At 38.4% G+C, this 16,486-nt stretch overlaps 1 non-coding gene and 1 pseudogene across 1 annotated transcript; both read right to left on the bottom strand.

Moving 5' to 3' along the window:
- The window catches only part of LOC122124920, a 313,048-nt pseudogene that overhangs the window by 215,391 nt on the left and 81,171 nt on the right, over positions 1–16,486 (bottom strand).
- LOC122124940 lies at positions 9,895–10,001 on the bottom strand. Its single transcript, XR_006150695.1, has one exon. It is a non-coding gene; the product is annotated as a U6 spliceosomal RNA (small nuclear RNA).

The following is a 16,486-nucleotide window of genomic DNA, read 5'->3' as shown; positions in this document are numbered from 1 at the left end:
CAAGGATGGAGAAAGGAGGGAATGGGGGGAGGAGGATAGGTGTTTGGCGGCCTTGCCTTTTGGTTCCGTGATTGTTTTCTGGAGTCAAATTCAGAGAAATACTGCTTGCAATTCTAGTTGCATGGGGAATGAAGAAGCCATGCCCTGGAAGTGGTCTTTGCACTGCCCTTGGCCCGGTTCCAATCACCACTGGATAATCCAAGTCCCATTTGAGGACCAAGATGCATTGAAGACTACTAATCCACTGAGCAGGTGGACTTAACCACAGCCAGCAAAGGCAAAAAATTCAATGCGGAGGGCAGCACTGGAAAAATCCTGTACAGAGGGGGTTCAGTTACATGAGTAGGGTAATGAGTACATTTCCTATCGAGCATTGTTGCCTCCTCCTTGGTTTTTCCCCTACCATCCCTTCCCTCCCCACCTCTCCAACTCCTCCCTCCACAATCCCTGCCTGACATTGTAAATTCATTTTCTACATAGTGTCCTGTACATCTCTTCGTCACAATGGGTCAACCTGCAGCCCCATTTAAGAATTTTGCTACATCCTTTCAACTACCCAAATTACAAAATTAAATATACAAGATGCACAACATTGGAATCAAATACAGTGAAAACAGGGGTTATATCATGGGGGGGCTGAACCTACAAAAGAAACACATAGTGCCTATAAGTATATTAAAACAAAACCAAGACTGACTTGGGGTATATTTCACTTAACATCATCTTATATGATCATATGTACATAACCTTTGATCTTCTCTGCTTGTCCTAGACATGTACTAGTCCTTGCAAATAAGTGAAACCATGGGACCTATGTTTCTCTGGGCCAGGCTTACTTCACTTAATATAATTTTTAACAAGTCTTTCCATTTCCTAACAAATGGGGCAATGCCATTCTTTCTAATGGAGGCGTAGAATTCCATTGTGTGTGTGTGTGTGTGTGTGTGTGTGTGTGTGTACATTCATATATATATATATATAAATATATATATATATAATATTTTCTAGATCCATTCATCTACTGAGGGGAATCGGAGTTGGTTCCATATCATAGCTATGGTGAATAATGCTGCAATAAACATGGTTGTGCTGGTAGCTTTGGTGTGATCTTGTTTATGATCATTTTGGTAAATGCCCAAAAGTGGGATTGCTGGGTCATAGGGAACTCTATGTGGAGTCTTTTGAAGAACTTCCATACTGCTTTCCAAAGTGGTTGAACAACTTTACACTCCCACTAACAATGCAGTAGAGTTCCCTCCAGCATCCGTAATTATTACATTTCTTGATTATAGACATTCTAACTGGAATGAGGTGCGATCTCAATGTTGTCTTGATTTGCATTTCTTTTATGGCTAGAAAACTTGAGCATTCCTTCATGTGTCTAACGGGCATTTTTATTTCCTCTTCAGAGAAATCTCTCTTTAAGTCTTTAGCCCACTGAGTTATCAGGCAGTTGTTTCTTTGAGGATTTGTTTTTGGGGAATTTAATTTTTGTGTCCTAAGTATATTTTAGATATAAGACCTTGTCCATTTTATGACTCATGAAGATCTCCACGTACATTTTATGACTCATGAAGATCTCCCAGTACGTGGGCTTTCTACAGTTCTTGTTAGCTTTTACCTTTGCTTTACAGAAGCTCTGCTGTTTCATGCAATCCCATTTGCCCAACCTTTCTTTGATTTGTTTTGTTTCTTGTTCTCTATTAAGAAAATTTTGGCTTGCGCTAAAGAGCCCTAGAGTTTCTCCTATTCCTTCATGTAATGTTTTCACAGTGTCTGCTTTCATTTTGAGTTCTTTTATCCATTTGCAGTTGATTCTGGTGCAGGGCGATATATACAAATCTATTTTTAGTTTAATAGGTGTTTAACCAATTTTGCCAACACCATTTACTGAGAAGGCTGTCTTATTCCACTCTATGTTTTTTAGCCCTTGTCAAAGATTAAGTGGCTATAGGTCAGTGGATTCATTTCTGAGTCTTCAGTCCTTTTCCATTTGTCCTCAGGTTTGTTCTTGTGCCATTATCAATCTGTTCTTATTACTATGGCTTTTTAATAGAGTTTGAAATTTGGAACTGATATTGCTCCAGCACTGTTCTTTCTGCTAAGGATTGACAAACCTACAGCCAGCATTAGAGTTAATGGCAAAAAGTTAAAATCATTTCTTACAAATTCAGGAATGAGATAAGGATGTCTTCTCTCTCCACTCCTCTTCAACTTAGTATTCGAATGCCAGCTGGGGCAATAAGACAAGATGCAAATTTAAAGGGGATCTAAATAGGGAAAGATGAAGTAAAACTATCCCTCTTTGCAGATGACATGATCTTGTATTTAAAGAACCCCATGGACTCCACTCCCAAGTTACTTGAGCTGATCAGAAACTTTGGCAAACTAGCAGAATATAAAATTAACCCTCAAAATTCAATGGCTTTCCTGTATTCCAATAACGATAAGAGTGAGGCTGAAAATAGGAACACAATACCTTTTTAATATCCTCCTCCCAAAATACCTAGGAGTTAACTTAAGAGGTGAAAGACCTCTATGATGGAAACTTTAAATACCTGAAAAATAAAATTAAAGCAGAACTAAGGAAGTGGGAAACCTCCCACGCTCCTAGATTGGGAAGAGTAACATCATAAAAATTGCAATACTGCCAAAGGCTATATCCAAATTCAATGTGATACCTATCAATATCCCAATCTCACTTTCAATGAAATAGAAGAAGCAATCCAAAAATTCATATGGAAGAATAAAAGACCCTGAATAGCAGAGAGGATTTATGTGATTCTCATTTGGTATTACCACTTTCATTCTACAAAGTAATCTATGGATTTTAACTTTCTTCCCTCCCTTTGGATAAACCTCACAAAAACCCTGCCTCTAGCTCCCAAGACGCCTAACTCTTAGGTCTGGACAATTGTTCCTAGATAGTGAATTATTTAGTTGTATTTTGAACGCATAAAACATGCATATAAAACTAGCACATTTTGATCTCATGAGAAAACTGCCTTTTCCCTCTCTCAAATTCATTTCCTGATAGGCATTTTTAGAAAGAATATATTTTCATTTTTAGATGAAAGTATTGTAGGAAACTATGTTCATAATCTGGCTCCTCCTGCACCTCAACACCTAAACACAAATTTCACAAAGCATTTATAAGAAACGATACAAAGACAAAACACTTTGAAATGCTCAGATGCAGAAAGTTTACAAAACCCAGAGTATAACTCTGCTGTCTGAGGCAAGGGCTGTCTGTGTAAATTAACAAACCCCAAAAGAGCAGCCAGGAGTACCGGACATGAGTGTCCCTGGCTGATACTCCATGGACAAGGAGCATGGAAGGGCACCCTGAGCCTGCAGGAGAGTGTCTAGAGGAAAGTTTCCTTGCCAGCCTGAGTACAAAAGTTATCATCACCCCACCTGGGCCTGTATTTCTTGTCTTCTCCCCAGAGCTGAGCACAATCGTCCCCTGCTCCACAGATGATACTGTACAAGCTGATCCCCAGAGTGGCTTCTGTTTTGTCTACACTCCTTTCTAGGTGGGTGCTCCCCCACCCCGCCGTTTGTGTGTGCTCTCATGGGCTGATCCTTAGGGCCCAGGACCATGGGGCTGGTGGGTGCTAGATGTGGGTCAATGGCACTGTGCCATTCACGCAGCAGCTTCCTTAGTCCAACAGCAGGTACACCCTGATATCCTCCCCCAGTCTCAGGCGAGATGCCCAGAAGCACCCGAGTTGGGCAGGCTGCCACTAGGATCCTACTTCATCAGAGGGACCAGGATGCCAGATGAAGTGGCTGCTGCCTCAATTAGTAATTATTTTATGGAGCAGTTATAAACAAATTGACACACATTACTGTATGATATATAATGATATATCCTTGAGTCTCTAGTCTACAAAACCATTGAACTTGATACTAGCAAGAATGGATTTTATTGTATGCGTTTATAAGGCCTAATGGCAAACTGAAATAAAAGTACAACAAAACTCTTTTTTTTTTTAATTTGATTTTATTTTATTTGTGAACATACTGCACAGAGGGGTTACAATTACATGGGCAGGATAATGCGTACATTTCTTACCAAGCATTGCAGCCTCCTCCTTTGTTTACCCTTCACATCCCTTCCCAGCCTCCCCCCTCCCCCCCAATCCCAATCCTTCTCCTTCCCCCCCTTCCCCCCCCCCCGCACCGACGTTGTAAAGCTCGTTTTGGACATGACAACTTGTACTTCTCATTGTTGCAGCAGGTCCACCGTATCCTTAAACAACTGGTTTTTCCCCATCGCCTCCACAAGTTATACTGACATCAAATATAGTGAAAGCAGGGTTATACTGTGGGGGAGGGACATACAAAGCAACAAAGAGATAATCTTATAAAAGCGTTAGAAACACATGCATGAAAGAAAAAAAACATTAAAATACATATCTAAGGGTTCATTTTGCTGACATCATATTATCTGACCTTTTCCGCTTGACTCATACATATACTAGATATTGCAAATAAGGGAAACCATGGGACCTATGTTTCTTTGGGCCTGGCTTACTTCACTTAATATAATTTTTTCCAAGTCTTTCCATTTCCTAACAAATGGGGCAATGTCATTCTTTCTGATGGAGGCATAGAATTCCATTGTGTATATATACCACATTTTCTTGATCCATTCATCTACTGAGGGGCATCTGGGTTGGTTCCATATCTTAACCATGGTAAATAATGCTGCAATAAACACTGTTGTGCTGGTAGCTTTAGTGTGGTCTTGTTTGTAAACATTTGGGTAAATGCCCAAAAGTGGGATTGCTGGGTCATAGGGGAGTTCTATGTGAAGTCTTTTGAGGAACCTCCATACTGCTTTCCAAAGTGGTTGAACAAGTTTACATTCCCACCAACAATGAAGTAAGGTTCCTCTCTGTCCACATCCCCTCCAGCATCTGTTGTTGTTAGAGTTCTCCAAAAAACACATTCTTAAATCTCAGAATTAAAAAAAATTGTATGTAAGTAGTGCAAATAAAGTTTACTAGAATAGTAAAATACACACAAAAATATTACATTCGTTACATTCAAAAGTAAAATAAGTAAGTACGGAAAGAATTCCTACTGGATAAAAAATATTACAGTGTTTTAACAGGTAGAAGTGATATTGGTTATATGTTTTGTTTTTATAAAACTTATTTATATCTCCCTTTTCTGTTTAACTTAGTGAAGAAAAACGTTAGAAAGCAGAAATTATATGTGACACCTCTTACTTCCAGTACTACGAAGGGGAGTGGCACTTCCTAATGGGAGTCCTGGGATGACACAAACACCAAGTCCATATAGACCCATCAGAGGTCCCTGTGGTGATCCTGAGGGGGATCTGGGACACCTCACTGCTGCTGCAGCAGGTGCAGCACTTGTTGTGGTGGGCTGCATCCAACAAGGCTCCATCTGTGACCAAACCAAGCAACCCAGCCTCACGTGCCAAAGCCAGGAGGTAAGGCAGGGCAGACCCCAAGTCCTGCCTTCCATCTGTGTGGCCTACACTGCCAAGGCCAGACCCATGCTTGCTTTGGATCCTATTGAGGGTAGGGGATGAGGCCATTGCTGCCAAACGGAGCATCCCCGGAATGGCACCCAGAGCTGTATCCATGTGGACCAGAAGGACAATGGAGGAGGCTACACAGCAAAGCCAAAGGGGCTTTGGGCCTCCAGTGCTGCAGCTGGTGCACTGCAAGTCCAGGCTCCTCTGGCACTGATGGGCATATGCAAGGATGGCTCCATACCTGAGACCCCAAGGAACAGAAAATGGAGGTCTATGGGGATGCTGAAGGGGCTCCAGGGTGCTGAGCTGCCACAGCCGTCACAAGCCCGCTAGCAGAGGGGTCAGCACACGACTCTAGTCTCCAGAATGCCCTAAAGTCTGAACCAAGGTTGGGCTGCCTAGCCCCAAGGGGGTGAACTGTCCACCAAGCCTTCCTTCTCCTGTGGACTGTGCAGTGTACAAACATGATGTCCTCCACCCTACACCCATGGGGGCAGGCAGTGACCCCAGAACAGTCTCACTGGGATGGCACTTGAACCCAGGACCACCACAGACCAGTACCATCACAGCTGACAGAGGAGAGGGCAGCAGTGGCTCAACTTCAGCCTCATGGCTGCCAGCTCCTGGGTGAAATTGAGCAAGTGAGACTGGGAAGGGAGGTGGGCAGGGTGGGCAGGGCTCATCTGGCAATGCTGGGGACCATGCACACACAATCCCTTCACTGCACATCCACCACAAGGGAGGGGGCCCCACCTGAGGAGGCACCACACCCACAAGCACTACAGAAGTGGAGGTTCTCGTGGTAACATTGAAAGGGCTCCAGGGTACAGCCTTGCTGCTGTATTGAACAACTGGCAAAAAAAAAAAAAAGGAAAAATGACCACTAAAACTTTTCATCAATGATAACCTATTATACTTTAAAAACAGTTTTACTTTCCTCTTGTCCTATATTTTTGCATGGGTCCCTCTGAATTAACCAGAAATCTCCAGGATTTCTTCATGCACAGTAATACAAATAAATATAGCTTCTATTCTTTTTTGAATTAAGGGAGGTTGCATTTAGTTCTTTCCCATGTTTGATTCATGAAAAAGAAATCCTGAAGTGTATCTGCAAAACACAAAGCTCGAGTTACCCAAAGAGAAATAATCACATGATTAGTGGGTCAGATGATATTTCATCTTTGCATTTCTTTAGAAAACTGCATACTACTTTCTAAAACGAGAATATTAACCTGTATTTTGACCAAGAGAGTACAAAATTTCCTTTTCTCCACACTCTCACAACATTATTACCTTCTGAGTTTTTTAAAGGGCAGGTTTTTACTATGAGAAGTACCCCAGACTGGCCTTAGAATCAAATCCTCTTACTCCAACCCCCTAAATGCTTGGAATTACAAGCCTTTACCACCACACCTGGCTCCTTTGATTTTTTTGATAAGAGTTATAATAATTATGAAGTAGTATCATAGTAATTTTGAGTTGCATTTCTCTAATGATGTCTGTTCAGAAAGCATTAAGCCAGCATAGAAGTGGTATTACACACAACTTTGTGATTTTCAGGGCTTTTTGGAAAGCATGTCTATTCAGAACTTTTGTCCATTTTAAATCAAGTTTCTTATTTATCTCATCTTTAATGTCTCTATACAAAATCAATACTTAATTCAATGTAGTAGAAAGGAAAAATTAAACAACGCCTAACATTTTTCAATTTTCAATAAAATGATATTGCTTAAATCATTTTCTGTTTATGCTTGAGACTATATAAGTCAATTTGGGTAGACCTTTTACACAACTTTATGTACTTTATTTATTTTATGTTGATTGCTCTTTCCAAACCCTGCGTGTCTAATTTTGGTTCTTTCAGTCTCATGTAGTTGATTTCAAACTGAAGAATAAATGGAAGGAAACAAACCAAAAAATAGAGTTCCTCTCATCTGATGATGCCTCTACAAGAATGAGGAAAGAGTTCATCCTGCTAAGGATCTATGATAGGATTTCAAAAAGATAGTTCATTCTTCTAGGTTTTCCCTATCTTTGTGATGTACCTTAAATTATGTAAACCAAAATATACTGTTCAGATATGATTACGTTTTATCAGTTTTGTACATTTTCATATGGACTTCACATCTGTCTACAACATTCCTTCTTTATAATATCCCTGATATTTTTACACTATCAAAACATAAGATAACCATTTTGATTTACAGCATGAGAAGTTATCCACCTGGGTTCCTTGGAAACAGAGCATTGTCAATAGGTAACATTACTTCTGGTTGCTCACTACATGTAATGGTTTCTGCAATACATTTTATTTAGTATTTAAAAAACTGTTGGCTAAACTCAAAGCTCATTCATAGAAGTTTATGTTAAATTTTTCACAAGTTTTATTTCTCTTAATTCTTAAGATAACATTTGCTATAATGCTAATGTTATTACCATTTTAGTGTTGGGAAAATTGTAATTAAAGGCACTAAGTGAATGGCCCAAAGACACACAGTGAGGAAGGAAATGAATCAAAGTTTCCAAAAATCTTTCAGCAATTACAGAAAAGGTAGGTAAAATCTCACCATTCTCTTACACTCTAAATTCAATATTCATATTGCCCAAGAAATAATAGCATAGCAATTATTCCCCATGATGATTTTTTCTGTCACAATTTGACTTCAGCACAGACTGTGTTGGCGACATTGCGTTATCATGTACATAATTGAGCTTATAAATTGATTTTCAAAGACAGCCAAATTTCTTCTGTCCTACACTTCCATTTTTCTTTTAAAAAAGTACCAAAACTTTTAAATATCATCACTTTCTGTCTTTTAAGAATCCAAAAGAGAAATAAATTTACATTTAATTTAATAAATTCACATTTACTTTTAAAGCAAAATGCTTTAAAAGTAGGAGATGATAATAACAGGCCCCCATGAAGTAAATTTTCTTCTACTTTTAAAATTATTCTGACAGCCTTGTGCTGGTTGGTCACACCTGTAATCTTGTCTACTTGAGATATCTACTCAGGAGGCTGAGATCTGTGGAGAACAATTGGAAGCCAATCAGGGCAAAAAAATATTTGAGATTATTTTTCAAAAATTTTAATGAACTAGCAAAGAGCCAGGAGTGGAGATGTAGCTCATATAATAGCTCACCAATCTAGAGAGGAAAGGCCTACCAAGACCTTGAAGCCCTGAATTCAAATTCTGATCACACCAACACGTGTGCACTCATGCACAAACACACAGATTTATTCATAATACCTTCATGTCAGTGTTTTGCATTAATTTATTTGTTAACGATATTATATGGGTAAAATAAGGGAAATGAACTCTTCAATCTCAGAACATTTTTATACATTTTTTTTATTTAAAAATACTGCACAGAGGGGTTACATTTACATGAGCAAGGTAATGAGTACATTTCTTAACAAGCATTGTTACCTCCTCCTTTGTTTTTCCCCCACCGTCCCTTCTCTCCCACCTCCACAAGTACACTCCACTCCTCCTCTCCCCCTCCCCCTGCCTAAATTGTACAATTCATTTTTCAACATAGTGTCTTGTGCATCTCATTGTTACCAGGGGTCAAACCGTATCCCTATTTAAGCATTTTGTTTTTTCCTTCCCCTCCCTAAATTAAAGAAACGTATATACAAGATGTAGGCGCACCAACTTCAAATATAGTGAAAAAAGGGGTTATAGCATGGTTGAGGAACATATAAAGAAACAAAAAAATCACATCATATAGTATTTGTATGTTAGAAATAATAACAAGATAGAACCACTTGTGTCCCTATCTTGGGGTTCATTTAGCTTAACATCATCTTATCTGGTCAAATGCACATAGCTTTTGACATTTTATGATAATCCGGGACATATATTAGTTATTGAAAATAAGAGAAACCATGGACCTATGTTTCTTTGGAGTTGGCTTATTTCACTTAATAAATTTTTTTCCAAGTCTTTCCATTTCCAAACAAATTGGGCGATATCATTCTTTCTGATGGAGGCATAGAATGCAATTGTATATATTTACCACGTTTTCTTGATCCATTCATCTTCTGATGGAGGCATAGAATGCAATTGTATATATTTACCACGTTTTCTTGATCCATTCATCTACTGAGGGGCATAGGGGTTGGTTCCATATCTTAGCTATGGTAAATAATGCTGCAATAAACATAGTTGTGCTGGTAGTTTTAGTATGGTCTTGTTTGTGATCCTTTGGGTAAATGAACAAAAGTGGGGTTGCTGGGTCATAGGGGAGCTTTATGTGGAGTCTTTTGAGGAAACTCCATACTGCTTTCCAAAGTGGTTGAACACGTTTACACTCCCACCAAAAATGGAGTAGGGTTCCCTTGTGGCCACATCCCCTCCAGCATCTGTTGTTGTATAAATATGGATTGCCTCATGAATTTGCGAGTCATCCTTGTTCAGGGGCCATGCTAATCTTCTCTGTATCATTTCAATGTTAGTGAATGGGCTACCAGATTAAGCACAGAACATGTTTTTTTGGGGGGGGTCCGGTCGTGGGGCCTGTACTCTGGGCCTGGGCGCTGTCCCTCAGCTCTTCAGCTCAAGGCTAGCGATAGCTCTACCACTTGAGCCATAGCGCCACTTCCAGCTTTTTTCTTTTTGTTTATGTGCTGCTGAGAAATTGAACCCAGGGACTCAGGCATGCAAGGCAAGCACTCTACCACTGAGCCACCTTCCCAGCCCCAGAACATTTTTTATATAGAAAGTGTAATTGATTTTCTTAAACTAGACAATTCCACAAAAAGTAAGTTCAAAAGAATTGTCATGAAATTTTAGAATCATGCATTTCTTACATAAGCACACATTTTTGATGTTGGCATCATTTGTGGAGGGGAAGGGAAAAATATTTAAATAGGAATACAGGAAGACCAATTGCAGCAACGAAAGGAACTTTACAACTTTGGCATCTCTACTATGCCATACCTGCAGATTGTAATTTGATTGCTTATTTTGAGGTAGTATCACTATGCTGGGCCTGCTTGGACTGTAGTCCTCCAAACACAAGCAAAACACATTGCACCCAGCAAATGGTTAGAGTTTCTGAAAAGTCTTTTTTTGTCTGGGCTTGCCTGGAAATGCAATACTCTAATCTCTGTTTTCTAAGTAGATAATATTACAGGATGGAGCCACTTTATCCAATAAAAGTATACAATTTCAAGATATCTTGATATTGCCTATATTTGTGCTTAACATATATAGCTAACCTTAATTTTCTCCCTCTTTTGCTTAGTACTCTGAGTTGAAAATATTGATTTTCTTGATATACATGGCTTTGTTTTGGATGGAATCCCCTCACAATCCAAAAAATCTCCCAAAAAGTTTATGTCAAGAATCACGGAAAAGAAGGCTTCAGGTTGGAAAAAACCCCACTGATCCTTAACTTATAATTGCAGTATATTTATAGTGTTAGTCAATGCTTTTGAAGAATGAGAAGAGAAGGAAGGCAGAAATGTGAAAGATGTCAGGTCTCTGTAGAATTTCTGTAGTTGTCACTTCATGTTATCTTCTTCCTTAAAACTTGATTTATTAAGACCCTCTGGGTGGATATTGGTTGGACTGATTGGTAAACTTACCCAAGAAATGAAGCTGATTTTAGAAGGTGATGATTTGGTAAATAAAGGAATGATGAGAATGAGCACAGATATTGTCACAGAATGAGGCGGCAAGGTTCAATTGCTGAACAGCAAAACAAAGCAGCTTCAAGTCCGATGATCCACATTGAAACATATATAGATAGATGCATATATGTATACATATACACACATACGTGAAAAAGTAAATATCCAGTAGAATACAGAGAAACTTGGTGTGACAAGTATTAAACTATATCAAACTGGTTGCAGGAAAGGTACAGTAAAATATCAATTGTTTAGCATAGATTTTGCATAGATTTGTAAAGGATGAAAATTTTTCCTTCATTTTATACTTTACAAATATCCTTAGTATGTTTTAAGTTTTTTTTTTATATTGTAGTTGGAGCATCTATACAATGTTGAGAATCGGCATTACATAAAGTATGCAACATGAATACGACAGCCTGCATAGGAAAGTTCATTAGATTCTTATTTCCAATTAACCACCAGGAGAAATGGAGTTCCAGGTCAGATTTTATGTAGCGCACTGGCCTTGAACACAAAAGCACCATTCAGGCCGTGAGTTTAAGCTCTAGGATCTACAGAAACAAAAACACAAAATACAACTTGGAGTTAGATATTTTATAATGAAGCATTTTTATATACTTTACCTTGTTAGAAAGACTAGATTTCTGTGTTAGCTTTATAACCTACCATAATAAGTGATATTGTCCATTTAATAAGCAGAAAGGCTTACTCAGATTTATAAGTTTGAAGGTTTGAGTGTATGTTCAGTTGGTTTTATGGCTTTGGTGGCCTATGACAAGACAATGTCAAGGTGGGGAGTATGTCAAAAAGAAATGTTTTTGACCTAGAATGATTAAAGAGAAAAGAAGAAAGTAGATGACAGTCCATGTTCTCATAGGTTTCACTCTGAAGAACTTAATCTCCAAAAGAACTATTCGGGTATTGTCTACAGTCTGGGAGGAAATGGTAAGTCATTTTTCTTTAACACATAGGTCTTTCTGGGGCATTCTAAATTCAAATGGCAACACCTTCACCAATGATAATGACTTGTCCAGGGATTGAAGCAACTAGATATGTCTACAAATTCTAATTAGATCTCAGCAGACTAAATATCTTATGGAATTCCTATTAAAATATTTTCTTGCATACTGACTGTGTCTTCATACTACACATGTGTATATCTGTGTATATGTGTGTATGTGTGTGTTTGAATAAACTAATATAGCATTGTAGCAGATAAAATATTAGTGTGGCCTTTTTCTTCTCATACCATGAAAACTTGCCACAATTCCCAATCAAATTCCATCCAAGATTCAACATTAATGCTGTTCCAAAAGTTCTGTATGCAAACCCATGTACATCTACTTCATTTAAGACGGCAATGGTGCATGAAAATGTTAAGTCTTCCAATTACATTGTCACCAAGGAAACAACGTACAATATTTCCTTTAAAAATATCTAGATTGGCTGGGCGCTGGTGGCTCACACCTGTAATCCTAGCTACACAGGAGGCTGAGATCTGAGGATTGCGGTTCAAAGCCAGCTGGGGCAGGAGAGACCGTGAGACTCCTATCTCCAATAAACCACCAGAAAACCGGAAGTGGTGCTGTAGCTCAAGTGGTAGAGCACTCGCCTTGAGCTGAAGAGCTGAGGGACAGTGCCCAGGCCCAGAGTTCAAGCCCCACGGCTGACAAAATATATATATATATATATATATATATATATATATATATATATATATATATATATATATATATAGATTGTAGAACACTTTAGCCAGAAAATTAAAGGAGTATACTTTATAGGATTTAATTTAAATATTTAGTCACTGAAATGGATATTCAATATCCACAACTTAGAGCCCTTTTACAATACATAATTGCAAACCTCATCTATTACCATCTTCCGTGAAGACAGTCCTTTCTGAAAACGAACCAAATGTGGTAAACCAATTAAAATGTACGCCATTGTCAAATGCTGTTGTTTTAAATCATGGAAGTGATAGAGCAATTAATGCCAGTGAACAGCTGGTTCTAAGGAGTATGGAAAGTGATTACTTTGTACTCTAGGTGGAAAACTCCACAGATGTTTCAGATTGTGCTTCGTTCTAGGCATTTGTGAGATACATTTTGGAAAGCACAATGAATGAAAGCATGTAGTTTTATAAAGATTTGCTGGCTGACAAATCAAGGAATGAAAAGTTATTGAAATATTTCAAATGAGAAGACTGACAAGAGGGTGGGTAAGATGTGATATGCAGCTTTAGATACACACTGAAGCAAACCAAAGAATAGGAATTTTTTTCCTTAACTAATGCTTTCTGGGTATATTGTGCTATACACTATAATGATGAAATGATCATTTCTTTGGAAAAGTCAGAAAAAAAAAACATTGTCACCTGTTGAATTTCTTTTTAAAGTGAATCTTAAATAAAAAGGATGAAGAAATTTAAGTATGTTAATAAAACATTGTCAAGTTTTACTTTAATTTTTCAGTAAAAGTTAAAACAAACTAACAGACTATTAGTCCATTAAGATTTATAAGTTTCCTGTCATATTTTATTTTCTTTTTGTTCCTCTTTTTTGGGTGGTAAGGTTATTTTTTTCAGAAAGGCAACCTAGTCTTAACCATTACCCAAAAAGTTTATGCTGTCATAGAATCAGAGAGTTTTATTTATTAAATTAAGACAAAAGTAAGCTCATTTTATGCCAACTGAAAATATAAACACCAAAAACATTTTTCACTAAAAAACCACTCATAAAAAACCATGAGGATTTGGGGGAAGATGGAAGACGAAAAGCTGGAGGGTAAACAAGCTCTTGCATAGAAAGCAGTTAGTGTGCCATCACAGTACAGAGAATTTGGCAAGAGAGGGAAAATCCAGGCAAGATGACAGACCTGAGCACTTGCCAGTAGCCACAGCTGTGGCATCAGTAGGGACAGCGCCAGTGGCTATAGCCACCATATCTACAGAGAGAGTCCACAACAAAGGCCCCAGACGAGGCCGGTGAGCATATTCTACTCAACACCAGCAAGAACTGACAAGGAGCAGATATCTTCATCCTGCAGATCACAGACCAGAGACGACCCAGGAACCAACACTCCAGCATGAGTAGAATCCTGACATCCTCACTCCTCAGGGAGCAGAGGAGGGAAGGCCTTCCCTCCCCCACCACCAGAGATCTCCATCTATGATACTGTGCTACTCAGGGCTGAGCAGATAGCTCCAACTCAGGCTTTGGAAGAAAACAAAAGAGTCATTTAGCAGGTCACAGGAAGTAGACATGACCTGCCAGGGTCAGCTCCACCCAGGGGCATGTCACCCCACCCAGCCAGTGGTAGCTCTGTCCTCAGAGGAGTGATTTCCTTCACAGGGTAAACAAAGCTAAAGGCTGCCCCTCATTAGAGTGGCCTAGACAAACAATTGAAGCTCAGTAAACATAAACCCTGAGAATGGGTTCCATGAGTATTTCAGGAGTTGCGCCTCAGGGAAAAGCTATTGTTTCCTAAAAGGCCTCAACCCTACCCAGAACCTCGACTCATCACAGCATCTGCACACTGGAGGAAACAGCCATCTCCCTCTTTTGTGATACTCAAAGCAGATCTCCCTCCCACTGAAATAGCCTGGGAGGAGAATCACAAAATCCTGAGTAAAGCAGAGCATTTTTCTGCCTGCCCAAAAAAACTAACTTAAGAAATCAATCAAGCAAAACGAAAACCAAACACCACAAGCACACAAGCATAAGCAAGCATAACCAAGAGACTGGTTATGGACACAGGGGAGATACAGTGTCATCCCATTACCCCTACCCCAAAAAAAAAAATCAAAGAACTCTATTTTAACCTTTTTTTCAATTTTTATTTTTTTAAGTGTTTGATGTTAATTTTTTCTCATATTTTTTATTTTTGGTGTGTGTGTGTGTGTGTGTGTGTGTGTGTGTGTTTAATCTCTTCTGACCTTTTGGTCCTTTTTTATTGTTTTCATTTTTTTCTCTTTCTTCTTTTTTTGTTTGAGTTAATTGCCGTTCTGCTCATCCCCAGATATTTACCTGTGGTCGATTATTAGACCTTATTCCCCATTGTGTTCATACTTAATCCAGAAATTTATTACTCTATTCAAAACGTTTTAGGCTTAACTTCTTTAATAGCAGTATTATCTCTTTATACCAATATAATTTTCAAGTAACTAATTTTAAAACTTTTAACTTTTTAGTTTTTCATGTTTCCTTTCTATCTGTCCTCTCATCCTATCCTTTTCTTCTCTCAATATCATTTCTTTAAATTTACATAATTTTTAAGTGTTTCACTTCTTAAATTTAAATTTTTGTTTATCCATTTTTCTTTATTTTTTAAAATCTCTCTCCTATCATTCTGTCCAATCCATTTCCCGCTCAGAAATTAGGACTTGGTTAAATTCACTCTTCTCTTACCTCTCCACATCCCTCTAATCCCATTTTTCTCCACATTTCTCCCTAAACCTAATAATTTCTGGTGTGTCAAATCCTTTTTGCATTTATTAGCCCCTTAGTCCATGGTTGTTTGATGTTGAATAGATTGTATCTGATGAACTACATTGTATCTGCAGACATTTTGACTGTGCAACTACAGAACTCCAGTTGATGCTTGCCTTAAAATAGTGTTCTAGCACAAAATTCGTTTTACCTTCATACCAAATGGGCAAAACAAGCCAAAAAAAAAACAAGAAAAATGGCAAGTCCAGGTATATGAATTCCCACTCATGATAATCAGGAGACCGATTAGTTAATGAATAATCCAGAGAAGAGTTCCCAAAAAGCTCTACAAACACTCCTTGTAAACATGGTGAATGAATAGATTGAAAACTTGCAAAGGACTCTGTGAGTGTGATAGAGAGCAACAGGGGGCAAACCAATGATTAATACAGGAATCTTATGAACATGAGGAAGCTACTCAAAGATTAATACAGGAATTGCATGAACAGGTAGAGAACAGTGAAAGCGAAATACAGGAATCGCATGAGAAGGCTGAGATCAGTCAAAGAGAAAGACAGGAATTGCATGATTGTGAGGAAGCTAATCAAAGAGTAATACAGGAATTGCGAGAGAGGGATGACAATAGACTAAATCAATAAAGGCATTGATGGAATCTATGAATAGACAGTTGAATGAATTCAGAGGGAATGCCCAATGGAGCCCAATAAAAGGAATGGGAGTCCTAGGAAACCATAAGGAATAATCTAAGTGATTTGAGAATAAAAACTGAACACCAAATTAAGGAAGTAAAGTTCATACAAGACCTAAAACAAAGCTCCAACAAAGAATTTGAATCCATCAAAGCCAAACAATTAGAAGGAAAAGAAATAAAAAACA

The sequence above is a fragment of the Dipodomys spectabilis genome, unplaced genomic scaffold (assembly GCF_019054845.1).
Source record: "Dipodomys spectabilis isolate Male_0828 unplaced genomic scaffold, ASM1905484v1 ptg000254l, whole genome shotgun sequence".
Lineage (NCBI taxonomy): Eukaryota > Metazoa > Chordata > Mammalia > Rodentia > Heteromyidae > Dipodomys > Dipodomys spectabilis.
This window is presented reverse-complemented; position numbering and strand designations above follow the sequence as displayed.